Raw genomic sequence first — 14,091 nt, forward strand, 5'->3', positions numbered from 1 at the left:
TTCAGGAATCATCTGAAATACAGCTATCTTACATATAACAATAAATTTGATTATCTTTAATTTTCACATTACTTTCTAAAAATCTTTTTAATATAACCATAAGTTTGGGCAGCCCCGGTGACTCAGCGGTTTAGTGCCGCCTTCAGCCTAGGGCGTGATCCTGGAGTCCCAGGATCGAGTCTCATGTCGGGCTCCCTGCATGGAGCCTGCTTCTCCCTCTGCCTGTGTCTCTGCCTCACTCTGTGTCTCTCATGAATAAATAAAATCTTTAAAATATATATATATAACCATAAGTTTAATATATTTATCTCTTAAAATGTATTTTCACTTTCTCAAAGTGAGATTTAAAATTTAAATTGAAAATTTTTTAAAAAGGCATGATAAAGTTGGTTAACAGTTAAAAGTATTTACAGTTGTATTCTTTTTCCCATATACATTTAGGAAGATATTATTCTAAAATATTCTTTAAAGGGTATTAGTAATTGATAAAGCATATGACTAAATCATGAACACTTCTCACCAACACTTTCATGGAAAGACAAGTACCTATACACTACTCCAAGTGTCCTCCCTGGTTTCTTTGGTACCTTTTACCCTTGTCCAATCCATCCCTCACTACCACAAAAATGAATCATTTTTAAATCTAATTTTGAATTATATAAATCTAGTGCTTAAACCTTTTTTGACTTACAATTATTCTGAATGCAGAATTATTCTTTCCCAGTTCAGAGTTTTGCTTCCCTGCTTTTAATATCCATCTCCTTCTTTGTAAGTGGCTGACTCTAGTCCTATAGGTTACCTCCTCATAGAGACCATTACTGTTTAACTTCCCTGATATCCTGCTCTCTGTTTCTTTCATAGCACCCAAAATTACCTGCATTTTGTATATCCTTCTACTTTTTGGTTTTGGTTCTTCTTTTCTCCCCCCATTAAACTCCATATGAGAGTGTTCACCATTATTTCTCCCATGCTTATTTAGTACAGAGCCTGCCATTCACTAAATGTGCTAAATAATAAAATATATATAAGACATTTACCCTAACTTCTAAAATACTAATATTAACTTTAATTGTTTAAATGTAAAACATAAATAAGCAAAAATTACTCTTTATTTACCAAATATCAATAAGGAATGATGACATTTTATATTTATATACATACATATATATACACACACACACGCACACACACACACTCTCTCTCTCTCTGTGTTTTTTAACTTTCTAAGTATTTTCCCATACCTGAAGTTCAAGAACTTTCCTTATCTGTCCTTATCAATAAATAGAATATCCTGAATCATCATTGTGATATAGAATAGTTATATTTCTTATTAGCTTTTTATCATAGAGAATTTCAAGCAAATACAAAAGTAGACAAATTAGCATAATAAATTTACATCAATCAGTTATCCTGCTTCAATAATTATCAACTCATGGTTACTCTTATTTTTATATTCATTTTCTTTCTGCCTTCTCATATTACTCTGAAGCAAATCCTAGACACTATATCATTCTATTTATAAATATTTCAATATGTACTTCTTTTTGAACTATAGTCCCTTCTTAAAGCATAACTATAATACTATTTTCAAACCTAAAATATTAACAGTAATTTCTTGATATCATCAAAAGCGTAATAAGTGTCAGATTTCCAATTGAATTACAATTTGATAATTTTTTTAGTGTGTTTATTCAAATCAGCATCTAAGTAAGGACCACACAATGCAATTGATACTAAATAAGTCTTAAGTCTCTATTCTGTAAGTTTCTTTTTTGTCTTTTCTTTCTTTCTGATTAGTTGAAGAAATATATTCTTTGTCTTACATCTTTTCTCAGTGTGGATTTTGCTTATTGTGTCCCTGTGAAATAGTCTAACAGTTTTCTTCATCTTCTCTATTTCTTATAAATTGGTAGTTGGTTCCAAAGGTTGATAGAAATCAGATTGGATATTTGTGGCAAGACTGCTTCATAGGAAGTTTTTGCATTCTTCTGTCAGAAAGCATGTAATATCTTCTTTACATCTCTTTTGTGACATATTTGCCATTGATATTTAATTCCTGAATTCACTGGTTCTGTAATCATTGCACAGTCATGATTTACATTCTCTCACTTTAATTTCACTTATTATTATTAAGAATCATTCTAGGGACGTTTGGGTGGCTCAGTGGTTGAGAGTCTGCCTTTGGCTCAGGGTGTGATCCCGATGTCCTGGGGTTGAGTCCCCCATCGGGGTCCCCACAGGGAGCCTGCTTCTCTCTCTGCCCATGTCTCTGCCTCTCTCTCCCTGTGTCTCATGAATAAATAAAATCTTTTAAAAAAAATCATTCTATAACAGGTTACTTCCCTTCATCTGCTACTAGCTTATTCAGTGGTACATTGCATTGGGAAGGCAAAAAAGGGGGCCCTGGGGTGGTTCAATAAGTTAAGAATCTGACTCTTGGTTTACGTTCAGGTCATGATCTCAGGATGATGTGATCCAGCCCCTTGGGCTCCGTGCTCAGTCCTGAATGTGCTTGAGGTTCTCTCTCTCTCTCTTTCTCTGCCTCTCTCCCTGCTTGCACACATGATCTCTTTCTCTAAAATAGATAAATAAATCTTTTTTTTAAAAAAAAAAAAAGGAAAGGCAAGATAAAAGTTTGATTTTTTTTCTCTTTTTATAGCATTTTTCAAAACAGTGAACTGGTTCCTAACACCCTCCAATGGTACCTAACTTTCTAAAAAGCATCTTTGTGAACTCACAGCCTTAAATATATATGATGTTCATTGCAGTTATTATTTTCATTGATGTTCATTCAGTTCCTACTTTTGACCACAGGGAGCTTTTTAAAGTCATTTCGATACAATCTTAATAGTCTTTGTTAACTACCATGTTCTCTGGTCTGACAGAGTGCCTTGGTCTTAACCCTTATATTTTCTGGCCCAGTTCTAGAATCATCTGTTTCTTCTGCTTCTCTAAGATCACCTTGAGAACATGCCCCTAACAGGGCCGGGTTAACCTGCTAGAATGATGTGACTAGCACATGGAGAATGGCTAGATTGTCCTATCAGCAGCCACCTTAAACAAGCCAGCACTCAACTGACCACAGACACATGACTGCGTGTAACCAAGAGCAGCTAAATCTGGCCCAGAATACAAGAATTTCCCAGGTGCCTCATTGACTATGAGGAATAATAGATGGATAAATTGTTGTTTTGTGGGGGTTTTGTTTTGTTTACAGAAAGGAAAGCCTTACTTGCATTTAGGTATTGTATTTGTTCTAAGACCCTGTAATATTTCACTGGAATCTGTAGAATAATCTAATAATGAAGGACTATGTATTAGCTCAATTTGTATAGTGAGTCGTACAGTAGGTCAGTAATAAAAACTTGCCAACTCTTTAATTCTCAGGCTATTTTATCCTACTGTCTTTCCATTATTTTATGTACACAAATGTAAAAATCTCATTTCACTAGTTTGTTAAAATGTAAAATTTGCTTTACGGAATAAATTACATTGGAATTAAATAAGCTTTCTAGAGTTCTAGAAGAATTTTCTTTAAAAAAATTTTTTTAAACTGGGTCCTTCAGTTTGGATTTCTATTTAAGCATAGAGCTTAAGATTTCTTTTGTTCTTTAGAGGATTTTTTTTGGTAGGCTTTTCAAGATCCAGTGGGTAGTAAGATGGATTGTGAACAGGGTGCGTGTTTCTGTCTTGATAGAACAGCTACTAGTGATGATAAGTGGGAGGCTATTTGGATATTTCTGCTGAGGCTGTATTTCTGTTTTCTGCCATTATTGTACCTTAATAAGAGCTCCTGTAACCCTGTTTCCTTCTCCTACCAATGTTCTTTGCCAACTGCCTCTATTCTCTGTCTGTTCTCTTGGTTCTCTATCCCACTAAAAATCTTATATGACTAGAGGAAAGCTTCCAAAGCAGTTTACTTATTTTATTTAACGTAGGCTATATGGTTTTTTCATTATGAGACTTCATTAAAATAATATCAGCAAAGTCCCACAATGGATTATTTGCTAGCCAAATAGAATCTCTTACTAAAATTGAATTTTATTTATGTGTTAACAGCTATTTCTAAGAAACTTGCCAAATACTTTTCTTGGGTGGGTAAAATACTGTTTTAATTAATGCCTTTGTAATTTATATTCTGTATATGACAAATAAGGCTGTTTTTATGCCCAACTAGATGACCAATAGTAATTTTGCTCTTTTTATTTTGTTAGATTTATAAAACTAGTAGGAGGGCCTTAAACCTAAAAAAATTGCTTCCATTGGTCTATCCAATATGTCCATATCTAGTATATAAGGCATAAAAATATAATTTTGATGATTTAGTGCCTTTAATTGTAGTACTGGCACCCATTTTTATATTTTGCAAGATTTTGTGAAAGATTTACACATTGGGCTGAGAAAATAATATTAATGAAGAATGCTTTCAACAAGAACTAAAGTCCACACAATTGAATTGTGAATAGTCATACAATTAACCAAACCAGGCTGAGAAGAAGTGGGAAGCTCTAACACTCAGCCACATATCTTATAATTTATAAAGCAGCAGTAGTTCAAATGCTGTAAAAGTCATTCAAGTTCAAGAAAGTGGAATTCTAGTACTAATTGTTTTCATTAAATATTGATGGAAATAAGTGAATTTGGAATTAACTACATTATATTAAGTGAAATAAACATGTTACATTTTTGAAAATTGTGCTTTGCATCTATAAAGTAGTAGTAATTATTTACTTTATAAAAATATCTCATTCCTTTTGGCATTAAAATTTTCCATAATGGGGATCCCTGGGTGGCGCAGCGGTTTGGCGCCTGCCTTTGGCCCAGGGCGCGATCCTGGAGACCCGGGATCGAATCCCACGTCGGGCTCCCGGTGCATGGAGCCTGCTTCTCCCTCTGCCTGTGTCTCTGCCTCTCTCTCTCTCTCTGTGACTATCATAAATAAATAAAAATTAAAAAAAAAATTTTCCATGATGTTTACAAAAGTGTGATTCAATATTTAGGTATCTGTTTATACACATATTTCAATGACACATCTCATACATGCGTTATATCTATATGAATAATGATTATAAAATAATTATATTACAGTTTTTCCATAGTATACATTTAGCAAACATTGCTATTTGTTTAAATTTGTGAAATTATAGAAAACATTCTGTGCAAAGCTTAATTTAAAACATAAACAGATCTCCCCATTCTTTATTAGATTATATACCCCAACTGGCTTTTAAATGTATTGAATTATTTATGCATATTTATGTCCATTTAATTTTCTCAATGCTGTTTTTCAAGAGAGTTTTAGCAGCTTTGATGCTAAGCTACAATTTTACTTGGTAATTTCTTCCATGTTGCGCAGGGAATTTTCTTTCTGCAGCTGAATTAATATAATTAACACCCTTTTTCCTGTATTATTTTTCTGATCATTCTTTGTGAAAAGGGTTCGATGGAAGATATAAAAATTGTCTTCTTGAAGGTATAAACTTGTATTTTATGAATAATATCTCCTTATAATAATTTCAAATTAGTATTGTCAGTATGACAGTCTGTTGAGAAGATCAAATATAGTCTATATAGAAGATCAAATAGTCTGAAATTCTGATGAAAATTAATTTTTTTATATGCACATCTTGAGAAAGTCCTCATTTTACATAATGGTTTAATTTATTCTTTCAAAGCTGAAAAAAGGAATGAATTTTTAAGTTGATTTTTTCCTTCACTTCCTCATGTGTTTCATCATTGTTCTACAATTCTGACTTATCAGAAGACAAATCTAACCATTTATGGATTTGGGAGTGACATTAATCTATATTTTAATTATAATTAGGACAGGGATGTATTTACAAAATGTCATATGATAAAAAAAATTATGATGGCAGAATGTTTCAGTACCAGGGCTTTCTTTGTATATTAGGAAGATTTTCTTTGCCACTTTGATTTTTTTTCCCCCTTAGTAGGAAATTGATTGTGTAAACCAGTTTTCTAAGAGAGGAAAACCCAGATAACCTGAGGCAATTATTTCTCTCTTAATTGACCAATGTAATTATTTGATATGTATATGTATCACAATCTGAATACCTATTCTAAAAATTCAATTTGTTCTTACATTGAAATGAAGCTGATAACTATTAGCTTCCAAATGAAAACTTTGCTATAGATTTCAGAAGGTAGGAATATGCCACTTTATTATTGCTAACTAAATTTATTGAGTACTTACTTTTTGTCAGGCCCTCATCTAAGTGTATTACATGTGTTAACTTTTTTTAACCCTCACAAGCCCTCATAGGATGGGCAACATTATGTACTGTGTTTTACAGAGACAGAAACTGAGGCACTATGAAGTTAAGCAAGTTGTAAAAGGTCACACAGGTAGTGGCTAGCATCAGAATATAAAAATTAAGCCCATGTTTTTCAAACTTCAGTTTACAACTAACATTTTAAAAAATGAATAGAAAATTTTAAAAAGTAGTGAATATAGAACAAAAACCCAAAAACCAAATAAACAAAAAACAGAATCAGACCTATAAATGTAGAGAACAAACTGATGGCTGCCAGAGGGGAAGGAGGTAAGGGTTGGACAGAATGGGTGCAGGAGAGTAGGAGGTACAAACTCCCAGTTATGGATTGAATAAATCAAGGGGATAAATGGCACAGCATAAGGAATTTAGTCAGTGATACTGTAATAGCATAATAGCATGTATTGGAACAGATGGTACCTATACTTGTGGCCAACTAGCATAATGTATAAACTTGTCAAATCACTACATTGTATACCTGAAATTAAAGTAATATTGTGTGTCAACTACACTGAAAATACATAGGTATCATAGAGAAAAAATGAAAAGAATGACATGGTATAACATAAAGAAAGAAAATATCAATGTACATTATATATGAATCTTTGACCTAAGCTGTGTATGTATGGGTACGTACATGGGTGTACTGGGTAATGGTTTGTTTTTTTTGTGTGTTTTTTTGGGGGGAGGGTGGGTGGGTAATGGTTTAAAGTGACATATTTCTTACTAAAAGTTTGGGCCCAGAATGTTTGAGAAGTACTACAGTGTGCTACACTGCCTCTACTTTTGGCATCAATTTCTGAGTCTGTTTTAATGTTACTTTGTTAAGTTGCCTTTTACTTATTATGCTGAAATACATGGTAAAATGGAACCAGCATTCCATTGCTTTAAAAAAGAAAGCTTCTACAAATTACTTGTCTTCATGTGTTTGTTCCAGGTTTTCTCTAAGCTTTTTTTGACTGGGCCTGTTTTATGAAAAACAATGTTTGGCTAAAACTGTTGAACCCATACATTGAATTTATATTTTCATTTGTTTATTGACTATTATTGCACGCCAGAGACTCTTAGTTTCTGGAAATTCAAAAGAGCAAGGTAGTTACTATCCTACTAAAAAAAACTGAAGATTGGGGTGAAAAAATGTTAATGGCCAGGTATAAGCAAGTGTTTCATTTTTTTAAATAATTAGAGCTCACACTCTTAAAATGAAGGAAAATACTAAAAGAGAGAGTTTGAGGTAGAGGGAAAAAGAAAAATCATCCATTTTTCAGCTTTATAGTGGAAGAACAATGTAAACTGTTCTTTTGGTTCCAGGGCAGAAACAAGGGAAAGTAAACATTAGTGTTCAAAAATGAACCTGTACCACGATTGTCTGATTCTTCCTTGCAGTTTAAGAATCCAGGAAGAATTTACTGTGACCATATCTTCAAACTGAATTTTAGGTTTTGGTCCAAGCTCTAATAAATCATAGGGTTTGTTTTTTTTTCAACCTGTGTTAACAATGCTGTTCCATTCAAAACTCTTAAACTAGTAGCTTCCCGCCCTAGTCTGGGTCAAAATGTTTCTAAAGAGTAAACTTGCAGATAGCTTAAGAGAACTGAGTAACAAAACTCTCTTGAATTTGCTTATTTTCTGATGAGTTGCTGTTATTTGTCCTTAGTATTTATTGTTTCTTCTTTTCTCTCCTTGTTTTAAGGAAAAGTAGGTGATTTTCTCTCTCTCTGTCTCTCTCTGTCTCTCTCCTCTCTCTCTCATTTATCTTTTACCATTTGCTTGTGTATTTTTATATGTGAGATATTTCTCCCTAACACACACATTTAATATACAGCATTTGTCTTGACCTGGAATTGACTACCGACATTTAACTGTTGTTGATCAGACAGCACTTCTTTATCTCTTTAAGTTTTAAGTGCTGTTTCTGACGAATGCCAGTCCTTTTAGTCCTGCTCTGCAACAGATATACCGGGAATCAATATACCATCTAGATGTCACAGAGGGAAAAGAACACTCCTTTGGCAGGGGGGCTGGTGGGGGGACATATTGTTTAAATATGATAGGTGTTATAACCTTGATATTTTTTTTTTTAGATTTATGAGGCTTCAAACCAAAGGAATTTAAATTTTTTTAAAAAACCTTACAATATTACAACAGTAAATAATGGATCTTAAAGTATTTAAGTAAAATGTAAATACAGAGAAAAATTAATAATTATCCCATGGATAATTATTTTTTGGCTGATAAAATATATTTAAAATATTTTTTTGGCTGATAAAATATATTTAAAATATTTTAATCTTGGCAGCAAATATGGATGTGCTGTTAATATGCCACATTGATGTTGAAGATTTTGATATGAATTATATCCCTTGCCTTAGGGAGTTTACAGTCTAATCAGCAAAATAATGATATGGGGAAAGTTTAGGTTACATTTGTTAGATTGTAAAAAAAAAAAAAAAAAAAAAAAACATTTGTTAGATTGTGAAGGAATCCCTAGTAGGTGCCTTCCTATGTAAACAAATATTTTACATATGCTACCTCCTTTAATCCCCTCAACAATACTATAAGGAATGTGTTGCTATCTTTATTTTATAAATCAGGAAATTGAGATATAGTGAGGTTAAGGAAGTCTCCAAGGTCACACATTTTCCAAGTGTTAAGGCTGGGATCTCAGTTCTGTCCCTGTCAGTGAACTGTTTCACTTTAAGGATAAGTGGAAAGAGTATTTTAGATTGAACACTTGGATTTCTGTCCACTTCTTTCCAAAATCCAACCACTCTTTCCTTTATCTTGGCAAAAGGGAAAAGGTATACTTTTTGGAGAAATTATACCAGAGAAGGTTCTTGTTTGAGAACACCAAAAACAGCAGAGGAGGGGTTGATGGGAAGGAATGGAAAACAGGAGGATGAACTGAAAACTTTAAGTACCGAATAGTGAAGACCCCCCAGAACCCTTGTGCTGTCATGCTATCAAAACCCTGGCAGCGAGGCTTACTCAAGCCCTACGCTGTAAGACAGAAGATTCTATTACTCTTTGGACATATTGACTGGCGCAAAAGGAAAGACCTAAAAAATGTTAACATTTAGTGATCCCACTTGGAGCCCACCTGATTTTCTTTCAGTGAAGTCTTGTCAGCTCACAGTGCTTCTTAGGCTTAATGTACTCCAGTCAGCTCTTTTATGCCTCATTCTAAAATAAGGGTACAGCCAAGCACTAGCAAACATTTAAAGACAGTCTCTAGTCTGAAAGATGACAAAGAATAACAAACAAGAAATAGAAGAAACAAAGACATTTTAGGAAACAGAAGAAGCCTTAAAAACAAAATCAGAATAAATATCCTCACAGAGGTAAAAGAAAACTGTCACATTAATAGAAAAAGGGACATGATGCTACAGAGAGTAGAATGTTAGTGCAGATGAGTTTTTTTTCTTTTCTTTTTTAAAAAAAGATTTATTTATTTATTCATGAGAGGCAGAGACATAGGCAGAAGGAGAAGCAGGCTCCCTGCGGGGAGCCCAATGTGGGACTCAATCCCAAGACCCCAGGATCACAAACTGAGCCAAAGGCAGGCACTCAACCACTGATCCACCCAGATGCCCCCATGCAGATGGTTTTTAAGAGACACATAAAAATGATACAGGAAAATAGTCTAGAAAGATAAAATTAGAGGACTAGAGTAGGAAATCTTTGGATTAAATAACACATTATATCAGTCTGCTTCCATTTATTAGTAAGAGACCTTTCTCAATTACTTAATTGGTAATGGTGGGGGGCCTTATGTAGCAAACTGCTATTAATATATTTTTACATATAGTATTATGTAGTTGTATGATACTGAAGAAAAATTTTAATGGGTACACTGACCTTCTGAAACTTTGTTCAGTGTGATGTATTTAGTTTAAAATAAGGTTGTGCAACTGTTTCCTCAACCTGTAAAATAAATTCAGCAAACTGTGAACATATATATGTGTATATGGAGGGAGGGAAAGAGGTTGTGGTAGATTTACAATATTTTCTGAAGTTTTGTTTTTAAATCAGGAAAACAATATGTTTTGTGTGACCTTTTTTTAAAACTTACCTTTGTTAAGTATTAACATTCCATGTAACAGATTTGGTTTTCTACTAGGAGCTACCTTCTAGTAGAAGTTTTAAATGACTCTAACAGAGGTTAACCTTACACTTAATTTAAGCAGCCTTCAATGACATTGTTTTTTAACATTGGTCAGAATATGATAAACTGAAGTAACTGAAATGGATTGTGGTTAATATTACTGTCAGGGTGATGAATAATCCTGACATACACCAGCAACACACTGCCAGTCAGTAATCCTCAAAGTGAAGTATTTATTCTCTAGTCATCTGAAGTTACTGTGGTGTGGAGTGACCATTCATTATTATTTATAAATGAATTGTTTTATTTACACAGCATTGCCAGTTTTATCCCTTAATACTTCCTGTTTTCTTAGTTTAGTGCTGGGTGTACTCACTTGGGTAGGTTCAGAGTGGGGAACATTTACCTACCCTGAATTTACATAAAGATTGTTTTCAAAACACCTAGAAATTGGGTTGTGTTTTTTAAAGTTTAGCAAATACTGGTTTATAGTAACAATAAGGCTTATAGTAAGTTATACTTCTGATTTCAGGGTGTGTGTGTGTGTGTGTGTGTGTGTGTGTGTGTGTGTGTTTATAGAGCTAAAATGTAGGAAGACATTTCAAAAAGCTGCATATTTGTAGCTTTCTTTATATACTTATATGTGTCAACTTCTCATTCTTATATTTCCCTCTGATACTCAAAACTTACTTTTATGTGAATATGTAGTATGTTTGGGGGGACAGTTATTACTTTTTTTTATTTCTGGTATAATTGACATACAACATTCTGTTTAAGGTGTACAAAATAGTGATTTGATATTTGTATATATTGCAAAATGATCTCCACAATAAGTCTAGTTAAACATCTGTACTGTGCATTTGGGTACAGTGGGTAAGGTAGTATCTTTTCTTATAGTCACATGTCCACATTCCTGTCCAATTCTTTATTCCACAAGTCGACTTGAATTCAACATAAGCTTATGTTGAATAAGTTTATGTTTACTCAAATAACTATTAATTCATTGGTTAACTTTAATAGACATTATTCTGAGGACTGGTCAGGAATAAAAGTAAATGAAATAGTCCTTACTTTTTAGAGAGTTTTCTAACTGAATGTATGTTATATCTGAACCACTTATAGAGAATAATCTAATCAGAAACTTTATTTCTGTGTAATTTAATTTTAAAGTGTCCCACTTTTAGAAAAAAATTTTTAGTGTGAGTTCATAATTTATGATGTGAACCAAGTTTTTGGAAGTGGAAGAAGGAAAAATTCTAAAAATAAAAAAACACTGGCTCAATGTAAAAAGTAGAATAGATTATTAGTTACGTTTTTTAATGTGAGGAAGAAAAGAAAATCAGTTGTTTTACTTAGAAATATATCGTGTAGAGGCTCCTTGCTGGCTCAGTCAGAAGAACATGCAACTCTTAATCTTAGAGTTGGAAGTTTCAGCCTCGTGTGATGTATAGAGAGATTACTTTACAAAAAGAAAAACATATCCTATAAAACTGTATTAACTTACTTTAAAATGTATTTTGATTAAGTTGATAAATTAGGGAAGTTCTAGGTCTAGTGTGGCAAATTATTTGAAAATGTGACTGGTACTTTCTGGTAAATAGACAAGATGATCAAAAGACATTAGTAGCATTCAGAACTGTTCACGTCATTTACAACCCTATTGTTTAATGCTCTTGATAAACTTGAGGTATCACCTTCTTTATTGCATCGTTGTAGGATTCTGTCCTGGGTTCTGATTTGTTCAACAATTTCACTAATACGACAAATTGATCATCTAACTTGCTTTGCAGTAATTAAATAAAAAAATTTAAATGATTTAAATTTTAAAAATTTAACTGATTTTGGCATAATGAAATACATGATATTTTTGAGTGAAATATAAAGAAATAATATGAAGTTTTACATTTAGTGTTAGAAATTTGTAGTACAAAAAACAGGAGGAAAAAATAAAGACTTTAAAAATATAAATGGCAGTAGTTTTGTTAATGGGAAGGAAGATCAAAATGTGGCATTTGTTCCTGATCGAAAGCCTCTGGTCACCTAAGGGGTAACTGTTTATTGCAAGAAGCCTGTCCATTCACCATGTACAAGAGACTATCTTACTGTAAAAGTTGAAATCTTAGTTGACTATGTGCTTGTTATTAAGCAACAGTTATTTGGCTTTTCTAAAAATAAATTGAGTCAAACATAATTAGTGTTGTACTCTTATATAATTGTGGCTTCTGGTATGACCTATTTTTAATCTGTAATATATCATAGGTACAAGGTAAGGGTTGAGGTTCGCTTTTTACAAATAAGTCCAATTCTTTCAACACTATTAATTGAAAAGACTGTTCTCATGAAATGTCTTGGCACTTTTGATGGAATTAAGTTGACTCTATATGTTTAGGTCCATTTCTGAATTCTTTCTGCTCAATCAGTGTATCTTTTTTTATATCAATACCACAGTCTTGGTTACTGTAGCTTTAATAGTAAGTCATAAAGTCAGGTCAGGCCCAACTATATCCCTTTTTTCAAAATTGTTTTAGCTATTCTTATTTCTTTCTTTTTTATTTAAATTTTAGAATCGGTTTATCAATCCTGCTGAGATTTTGATTGAGATTACATTTAATCGGTAGATGATTTTTGCCAAAAATTATAACTTAATAATACTGAATCTTTCAGTCCATGAATGTGATATATCTTCCATTTATTTAGGTTTGCTTTAGTCTCTCTCTAATGTTTTGCAGATTTTGGTATATAATTCTTTCACATATTCTGTTCATTTATCCTTAAAAATTTAATGCTTTTTAATAGTTACAGAATTTTCAGTTTCAATTTTTATTGCCTGTATACAGAAATGCAAATGAATTTTGTACATAGATCTTGTGTTGTGCAACCTTGCTAGACTCAATTTTGCAACCTTGTAGACTTTTTGGACTTTCTGCATAAATAAATATAGCATCTCTGAATGAATACTTACTGGATTAGACAGTGCTGACTAGAAGTGTTGAGAATGCCTTGTCTTTGGTCTTAGGGGAAAAGTATTCAGTGTTTCACCATTTTGTATACTAGCCATAGGTTTTTCATAGATGCCTTTTATTAGGTTGAGGAAGTTCCCTTCTATTAGTTTGTTGAAAGTTTTGATTATCGTTGGATATTGAATTTTGTCAGTTACTTTTTCTGAACATAAATAATAATAGGTTTTTCTGTCTTAGTCAAAATGGTAAATTTTATACTGGTTAATTTTGGATTCATTACTGAGATAAACCACACTTGATCGTGAAATATAATCCTTTTGGATTTGACTTTCTAATATTAGCTTAAGAATTTTTGCATCTGCGTTCATGAAGGATGTTTGTCTATAATATCCTTGTTTAGTTTTGCCATCGGGGTAATGCTGGCAGAATAAAATGAGTATTAAAATTATTCCTTCTTGTTCTGTTTCCTGGAAAAGATGGTGTAGAAATTACTTCATCCTTAAAATTGTAGTGGAATTCATTAGTGAATCTATTTGGGCCAGGAGTTTTATTTCTGGGAAGGTTTTTTAAAGCTTCAAATTAAATTCATAGATACAGGTCTATTTATGTTACCTTTTTGTTCTTCAATGAGCTTTGGTAGTCTGACTCTTTCACAGAATTTGCTTATTTCATCCTTTATTATTCATTTTCGTAGTTTTCTTTTTTCTTTCTTTTTTTTTACAAGGTCCAATCA

General features: G+C 32.7%; 1 protein-coding gene across 1 annotated transcript in view; it reads left to right on the top strand.

Moving 5' to 3' along the window:
- Positions 1-14,091, top strand: part of LRBA (LPS responsive beige-like anchor protein) — a 730,439-nt gene that overhangs the window by 552,155 nt on the left and 164,193 nt on the right.

Source organism: Vulpes lagopus, chromosome 23 (genome assembly GCF_018345385.1).
Source record: "Vulpes lagopus strain Blue_001 chromosome 23, ASM1834538v1, whole genome shotgun sequence".
Taxonomy (NCBI): domain Eukaryota; kingdom Metazoa; phylum Chordata; class Mammalia; order Carnivora; family Canidae; genus Vulpes; species Vulpes lagopus.